The sequence below is a fragment of the Marmota marmota genome, unplaced genomic scaffold, assembly GCF_001458135.2.
Source record: "Marmota marmota marmota unplaced genomic scaffold, marMar, whole genome shotgun sequence".
NCBI lineage: Eukaryota > Metazoa > Chordata > Mammalia > Rodentia > Sciuridae > Marmota > Marmota marmota.
In genome coordinates, this window is record NW_025999898.1 from 4186688 (window position 1) to 4195874 (window position 9187).

The window sequence follows — 9187 nt, forward strand, 5'->3', positions numbered from 1 at the left end:
TAGGCTCCTGTAACCTTGTGTTCTGCCATATCCAGTTTATAAATCCATTGTCCTCTGGTTACAAGGGGATGGGAAGAGGGGAGATAGAGGATAATTTGTTAATAAGTTTAGAGATTATTTGGGTGATTATACAGAAAACACCATAAATTTTGTAAATTATTTCTCAGTATCTGCAGCAACAAAATTCTGAAACTCATGGAAATTTGGGCTCAAGAATATGAAAAATAATTTCTCTGGCTTGCCCCAGAGCTGATATAGAAAGAGTCAAGAGAGAAGTTCTGCTTTGTGTGGCCCAGGAAGAGTTATGCTGTTCAGGGGCTCAGGTGCAATGTGGGATTCTAGAAAACATCTTTAGGAGAGTTGAATTTGTTGGATTATGCAAAACACAAATTGGGCTGCACACTAGATGGTCTGTGGAGGAGGTCAAAGGACAGAGATGGTAAAGTCTTCATATAATGTGGAGATTGCCTATTGTGACAATTAGGGGAAGAACACATAAAAAGTAGAGAGTGAACAAAAATTGAAAAGAAAGACAGAAAGCATAATTTAAGTTTGTGAAGAAAAGTCCAGAGTGCTCATCATGGTAAAGGTAAGAGTGAAGTTAGTGGGACAAGCTGGGTTATTGGAAGAGATTTGACTGCAAATGCTTTGTTGAAAAATGAGACTGAGGCATTATGGAATGTCACCCATTAAGAAATATGATTCATTGTTGGCCTTAAATGAGACTGGATGGAAGTAAGCTGCACTGGTGCAGGAAAGGTTCATGGAGAGTGGTGTAGGGTTGAGTCCCCACTCAAGCTCATCACCATGCTACAGATATTGTCAGTAGCCTCCAACCTTGCTCAGTGATAACAGGAGATTCCTTATCACATGTGAGGAATCTTATTCTAAGCTTTATTTGAGATGTATCTTCTCCATAAACTGGTCCCTGCATTCCCCCATAACAAGCCACACTCATAATCATTCAGGTATATTAATTTAAATTCAGTAGAGGTAAATGCCAAAAAATAAATGAATAAATACTCCTTAAGGCCCCAACACTTTCCAGAAGTAAGAAGTGTAGAGAAAATTCCAAAAACCTAGCTTTGGCTCCCTGCCAACCACATCTGGATGCCCCTTCTATACTTCCCTCAGGGGAACACCAAACCCTGGGCTCAGCACAAATGTGTCTCTGGCCACATGTTCCAAGTAACACCTCCTTTTTCTCACATCTCAGCACAATTGCTCCCCAGGAATACTCAACAGCACTGCTTAGATTCTCTACCTCATGAACCCTGGTCATAGAGGTGCTGTTTCAGATACCTCCTCCTGGTATGATAGGAGCTGGGGTAGAGTGAGCCTGAATTTGAGTCTTCTGTGACTTCACCCTAAACCAGGACACAGAACAGCTATTGGGAGTGTTGAATAAATTTTCCTGGTGTCCCTATCTAGTAATTTCCTTCTCAGTACCTACTGGGTTGCTTTGCCATTACGCAGTAACGTATAATATACTCAGGCTTTGAAACTTCATTTTTCAAATTATATAACCCCGTTAGGTTCTCATCTACTTTCCCAGCTCCTGTAAACTGAAGACCCCAATATTCATCTCTATCTCATTATCTTATAACAGGTAAGGATCTCTAGAAAGCCTTGGGAGCAATGAATGTAAATATATATTATCTGTTGGGAAACATGCCAGGACCCAAAAAAGAATCTCTGACATTAAACTAAGTTCTTTCTTCAAATACCGTGGAATGTCCTGTGTATCTCTCTGGGTCATTTCAGTGAATAAATTAGCAAAGGGGGGGGAGAATATTTTGTTCAAAAATAAGCCATGATTCATGTTAAATATATAAGTAACAAGTATCAAATATTTTATTCAACTTATCTAGCACAAGGAGAAAAATAAGATGGCAAAGCTTCGTCAAGGACTATTTTTTAAAATACAGTAAATACAGACCAAGAAGGAAGAATCTTTCAAACAGATTTTTGTGCTGGTAATAAACTGGATGACATCCCTCATCTTGTTAAAACCACAAACTTTATGTTCATCCCCTTGGTCCTAATGTATAAAAATTTATATGAGAGAAACCACATCAATTATAACCAATGAGCAGTTAAAAGAGTTTTCAACAGGTTGCCCCTCAGGAGTCTGACCAGAGCAAGAAGAATGTCCCAGGGTACAACATCATGCAGTAGGTATAATTTTCTAAATTAGAAAAAGAACAGTAATCTCCTATTGGTTTGGTTTATGTATTAAAAAAAACAGATTAACAAACCTGGAGAAAGGGAAAAAAAACAGCTAAAAACAAAAACTAAACAATAGACAAAGTATTTTGTCTATTTTCTTTAAACAAGGTTGACAGCTCTTGGGAAATCTTCATCCCTACCATTTACCTGAACTTTATTTCATTGATATTTTTTTATGAACAGTTTTTTATTGTGACCAGAGTCTTTTATCGCAACACACGGTTCTGTCCGCAATAATTTTTTTAGGCTGCAAAGAAAGTTCAGAATTCAGAAGTTGTTAAAAGAAATGTAGTTTAGAAGACAAGGAGCATAACTTTTAATAAAGTAAGTCCTAATGCAGAGAAAGGGAAAAGGTAGGTGCATTTCATTAAAATAGAAGATGGCATGAGTTGTCAAGTAAATGAAAAGGTTGAGGGAGAGGAAGAGACAGGATGAAATAAGAAAAGAGCAGTGAATGAATATAACCTAATTTCATATGTGCCACAGTCTGGCTGGGCACAAATCACGAGCCACTGAAGAAGGAACAAACTTTATCTCCGAACTCCCACCAACGCCACACACGCGGCCTTCTCCTGGGACACACCACACCAACCGGAAATCTCTCCTCCAGAAATCCCTCCTCCCACACTTCCCCAACCAATAGGAACTCTCCGGGAATCCCCGCCAGAACTCCAAAGTAGCACAAGAACTCCAAAGTAGCAGGCCAAGGAAGACAGCAGGGGTCTAATATACAATTGAATACACAGCTTAACATAACCATTATCATCTCAATGGCTTTCTGGCATCACCTCTCAACCACACCATTCTGGCAAAAATGCCATGCATCATTCCAACTGGGCTATGGCTCTCAGTACATATGTACATATATGAATCTCACTGTTATGTATCTCCCCACGATATTAACTAAAAAACAAAACTAAACTGTATTAAAAGCAAGTAGCAGAAATATCAATAGAACAGAGGAAAGGAAACAGGGAAAGGTAGGAGGGAAGGTAAAGGAAAAGTATGGAGGACTTAATTAAAGAAAATATATATTCCATGCTTCTATCAAAATCAATTCTATTGTTATGTGTAACTAAAAAGAACAAATAAGAGAATTTTCTAATAGCTTAACATAAAACGAGTAAACTAAATTTAGTTATTACATGTTACAGATTCAAATCCAATTTAGTTATTGCATGTTACAGACTCAAATCTAAAAAAAAAAAATAGACTGTATTTCCAATTGATTATAAATGACTGAAAAATATCATTGTTAAAAAATCTAATATACATTATATACATTTTTGCTGAGCACCATGATATAGCAACTTTATCCCAAATTATTTTACATAACTAGCAAAAATGCTTTCATCAAATTTAAGTATCCTAATGGCATGCCATTTTAAACTTCTATTCAAACAAAAATGAAAAGTTATTTTGTTTTTAAGCTCTGAAAATCGAAATGATACAAAATTAATGTGGTCATTTAATAACTTCTTCTACTACACCCTCTGATTTGTATAGGAAAATTCTGAAATACCTTTCCAGACAAATTGGAATTTGAATCTTGTATTAAGCACAGATATCACACTAAAAGAATCAGTTCATTAAATTGCTTTAAAAAATTCAGGGGTGTCTATTCAGTGGAAGCCAAAGTATACAGATAAACATGCATAAAATTTATTATGTATGCAATGGAGAAACAAGCAAAAGCAACAGGAAAATTAGCTTAGAATTCTGGGAACAAGTTTTTCTAGTTATCATTATTGAAAGTTGTTTTTTTTTTTTTTGGAAAATTAAATGTAAATTTTTTTGACACGGAACCAAAACTTCATAAAAATTTTGCCTATGCAATAATAAAGAAAAGATGAGAACTGACATTCTTGTGTATAGCTCTCTATAGCCTTTCCTTCATTTGCATATTCTCATTTCCACAGAAGGCAAGCTTATTTTTCAGCAAAGGGTAACACTTGTTTAAACTACATGACTCAAACAGGCTGCAACGGTAGAAATGGGGAAGCACAGTGTTCTTGCCTTGATAAATCAGTGCCATACTGTTGGGCTTGTGAACTAGAAAGCAACCTACAATGCCTTTGTGAGGGGATCTTAGGGCTTAGCACACTGGGTCCGGATTTTTGTGGTTTGGAACACTGACAATGACTAGCCCCATCACCATGGTAACCTGGCCACCCTCAGGTGCATAGTGTTCCTTTTCCTTCCGCTTTGTGCCACTGTCCTTTCAGCCCATTGGTTGCCAATAGTAAGGGTGTTGCTAGCTCATTGGATTAATATGGCCCTCAGGTAAATTTGCCTGGTAACAGACTGCACATAAAAAGTTTGACTATGCAATAATAAAGTGGATTGAGTTCTCTGAAACTGGTCTCTGGACGTCCCTTTTCAACTCCCTCCCAGCCATACCCTCTTCATCTTTTTGTTGGACTTCAGCTGGACTAAGTGAGCCCACACCACACAGAACTCACATTTTCTACAGCATTATCTTTTTTATAGAGCCATTTGATTCCACTAGAGAAGTCACCCACTTCCCTTTCCTCTACTTGATATTTGGCATAAGAATGTTTCCACCCACTTGCAGCTGGGAGATGATGATAAAATATTGCTTTAATTCTGTCTGGCACTGTAGCTTGATGTTGTGCTTGGAGAAATCTGGTCCTGAGACAGACACAGGAAGGATATGATTTGGTTGTTCCTTTGTCTCAAGTCACCAGGGTATGCTTGAGGGGATGGTAGATATACAAGGAATTTAGAGTCAGGGAAGACTTCAGAGAAAGGTAACCTGCCACAAGCTCCTGAGAGTGGATCAATTGGAAGCTATTTATTTGTGCTTTCTGAAGCAGTTCAATTGTAATAGGATGCCAGTGAGGAATGAGTTTCTCCATTTCCAACTAACCAGGGCCAGAGTAAGCATTGACCCTTTGACTTGCAGGCAATTCAGTTGGTTGATAAGGAAAGCAAGTATTTTGATGGGTTCAATTTGGGCAAACTAAAAAGTTAACTAAGGCCTCACTGCACTGCCATGGAAAATGTGAAAAAAAAATCCAAATGTGGCTATGTGAAGACCCCAGTTTGATGTATCCAGAATAATTCTCTCCAGTCTCAAAATTTCACATGCTCAAAATTTCATGAGAAACATCCACAGAAACTTTTTCTTGCAAATGAAAGGAAATCCACATGTGGTTATATGAAGATCCCAGTTCAACAGATCCACAGAAACTGTCTCTTGCCAATGCCTTCAGTATTGAAATTCTTTCATCCTCTTCAACAGTCTTTGCAGCTAGGGAAAAATATGATGGTCATACATCTCAAATATTTTGGGTGGGCCTTTGTAGTAGCTAAAAGCCTGCCCAAAAGGATCCTAACAAAAGCAAATGTTTTTGGATAAAGGTTTAACTTGTAATTTGGTTTGGCTAGCCACTAAATTACCGCATCTCTCTGTATGAGAAATATTTCAATTTATTTGTAGAAATTTTTCACACATTCACTTCTACATGTGGGCTGCCTTAGAGATTGTCTTTTCCAATAGGAAAGCCAATCTGGTTTTCCAAAGATCCTGGAAACTTCATGCTATCCTTTGGAACTGTGTGCCATCCAACTCTTCTGCTTCTTTCTCCTCTTTCCCAGAAGAGCTGTAAGCCTTACAATATTGACATGGGGTCATCCAGGAGCAAATTTACCACCTCATTTTCTTCAGCATGAGGCTGCAGGGTAATATGGAGGAGGACCTGGAAGACTGAGGAGAGAAAAGAGGAGGATGAACTCCCCAAGGCTTGGTATGGGCAGGGACAACATACTGGAGACAGATGCATGAATTCAGTGGGTAGCCAGTGAATTAGTTGTATGATGAACTTCAACCTGAGGCCTCCACCACCAATCCCTCTCCTCCAACTGCCACAGCTGATGCCAGGTTAGGAGGGTGCTCCCTCTCCCATAGAGCAGAAACAGCCAAAGAGAGGCATGGGTGAGAGCTGCTCATATCCTCCCAGGTGAAGTGCCTCCAAGAGGGAAATGGTGAAAGGAAGAAAACAGAGAATACAGAAAAAAAGGAAAGAGGAATATGAAAAAACAAGAGAGAGGGGCTTCTGAGTCAGCTTTCTGGGAATTCTGGGGAGGGAGCACTATTTTAATTTTAATTGACTCAGAGTTTATTTAAATGAAGCAGCTACATCTCAGTGTATATGCTAAAACCATCAGAGTTATCCATTAACATCAGAAATAAGTGAGGCAGTATAAAAAAATTAAAATAAGAGACCAAACATGAGAAAGAAAAACTAGAGCATAGGAACTCCTTGGGTGGTTTTAAAAATCTCTGACATATTCCTAGGTCTCTAGAAAACCACTTGCTTTTTCCTGGGCTATCTATCAGGTAGAAAGAGAAAAGACCTTAAGTTCTCTTCTCTGGCTGAAATTGCATCTTTGGTAGATGAAGTGAAGGACAAGATAGAGGTGTAAACTGATGCTATATTAATTAATGTCAAGTGTTAAAAGTGTACCCCAATACTCAGCAAAGACTGAAAAAAAGTATTGCTTCTGTGCATTTTTGGAAATATCTGTTTAATAATTAGCTAACCACTAATGTTTTACATGCAGAAGTTAGCCAATACATATGCAAATAATTCAGTTAAAGTTATAGCCCAGAATATCACAAAGCAATGCAACATCAATGACAATAATACCTACAACGGAAACAGCAGTGACAAAAACAACAATAAAATTAAAGCCCTCCTAGTAAGAGCTCTAATTTCCAGTCATTACATTGTAATACCCTAAGTCCATGTTTTTCAAAACCAAATATGAGGCAGTAACAGGAAAGTTTAACCCAAATATATTGAAGCCAGGAAAGTAAATTCAAATACACACCAGAATCCCACAAAAACCAGTTGATAGAAACTATTCATGAGGAACCAAAGACATTGGGAGTATTAGACAAAGAACTCATTTTTGAACTGTAATAAATATGTTAATACAAATAAAGCAAACCATGGAAATAATTTTAAAGGAAATTGTGAAATAAATGTGTTATCAAATATAGAATAGATAAGAAAGGGAGAATTGCTGAACTAAAGTTCATATCAAATTATATTGTCCAAGGAAGCAAAAAATAAATAACAAAAACATGCGCTAAGCCTACAGGATCTATGTTTCACCTTCAAGCAAACAAAAATACACATTACAAAAGTTCTAGAAAGATATGTATGGGCAAAAGTACAATTTTTTTGGAAAAATTATCAAGAAAATATTTCCAAATTTAATGAAAAAATAATAATCTATACATCTACAAACTTAATACTAAAAGACCTTTATTACAGTTCATATCTATACAGTCTATGGAAAGCACCATGAAGGGACAAAACTTACTAGATCTAAAAACTCAAATAGGAAGACAATTATACAAAGAATATGTGGAATTCAATCGCCATTTCTGAAGCAATGATTCTCAATAGGCACAGCCCTCCAAGATGCACAACTGTTAAGACAGATAAAAATTATGCAATGCCTCACTTCATACATTCTACATTAGCAGATCCAGACTCTGTGTCCTCAGAGAAAGGAAGCACATGTGTTTTCGTACAATGAAAAGAAAACACAAATGTGTATGCATGCACATGCAAACACACACACAGACACACACACACACACACACAAATGAGCCCAACAGTGGCCACCAATTACTTTTTGGGAACAACTGCTGATCCAGAAGGAGGTTCAGAGACAAAGGCCCAGGAGGCCCCCAAGTTGGCTCCAGTCATCAAATGAATACATGAGGCAATGGAGGAACGAACAGCGGAAGAGATATATGATGTTGCATACTTATAATCTTTGAATCCTAGGTATCACAGAGCCAGAAAACAGGAGGAAACGCTTAGAAATAAAACAAGGTTTAACATTGGAATCAAACTTCTCACCATTTGCTCTGAGAAGCTCAACTGCCTTAAAAGTTCCAACCTGCCTTGTTTGGAGGATGTGAGAGAATTAGGAGTCTAGCCTCTGCATGGGGATCTGAATGACAGAGCTCAGAGAGGCTCCATCATGGCCTGGTTGCTCTTTGACCTCCTCGCTGTCCTAACCTCCACAGAGAACAGCCTCCCAGATACCAAACCCTGTTCTTTCCCCTCTAGTAACAATTCTTACTTGTCTCACATCTAGAGCCTTAATGAGGCTCCTGTTTCCAGGGTTCCACTCTGACACTGTGCTGACTCAGGTGCCCTCTGAACCTGCTTTTGTAAGACAAAGGGTAAATATTACCTGCATTCTGAGCAATGCTTACAGTACATACTGGTATAAGGAGGGCCCAGGAAAGTGCGCTCAGTTCATGATATGGGTGGGGAAGTCATGGTGTTGTAGGATCTATGGTGATGAGATCTTTGATCAGTTTTCAACAGAAAGGACCAATTTACCATGTGTTTATAGAACAAATATGTGTGTTCACCTGAGTAGGACTCTCAGGAATAGGCAATGACCATGATTGCTGTGCCTTGCACATTTTTTAATTTGGGTTTTGTGCTGTTCAAGATGAGATATTATGGGGGCTGGGGATTCAGCTCAGTGGTAGAATATCTGTTTTACATATGGGAAAAACTGGGATAGATCTCTGGTACCAAAATAAATAAAGAATGAGAGAAAGAGAAAGAGAGAGAGAGAGAGATATTAAATAAGAAGCTTTGCTATGTATTGTAGAGAACAGGAAGTGAACATGGGCTTTATCCCTGAGAGTGGACTGGATCATATGGGTGAATGTAGAGCCAGGGAGAAGGATGTGCTATGGCTCTAGGTACTGAGTAAAGAAACCACAGGAGCACTTGGATGGAGGTACAGCCTCCACATATACTACAGAACAGGTGAGTTGTAAGAACATATAACAATATTTAAATTAAATAAGAGAGAATGAGTATGTATCAACAAAATGTTAAATTCAGAGCTCAAAATCTACCATTTGAACAAATATATATATATATATATA

At 38.0% G+C, this 9187-nt stretch overlaps 1 pseudogene; it reads right to left on the bottom strand.

The window, feature by feature from the left end:
* Positions 1 to 4190: 4190 nt before the first annotated feature.
* LOC107158459 lies at positions 4191 to 5792 on the bottom strand (annotated as a pseudogene).
* Positions 5793 to 9187: the final 3395 nt, after the last annotated feature.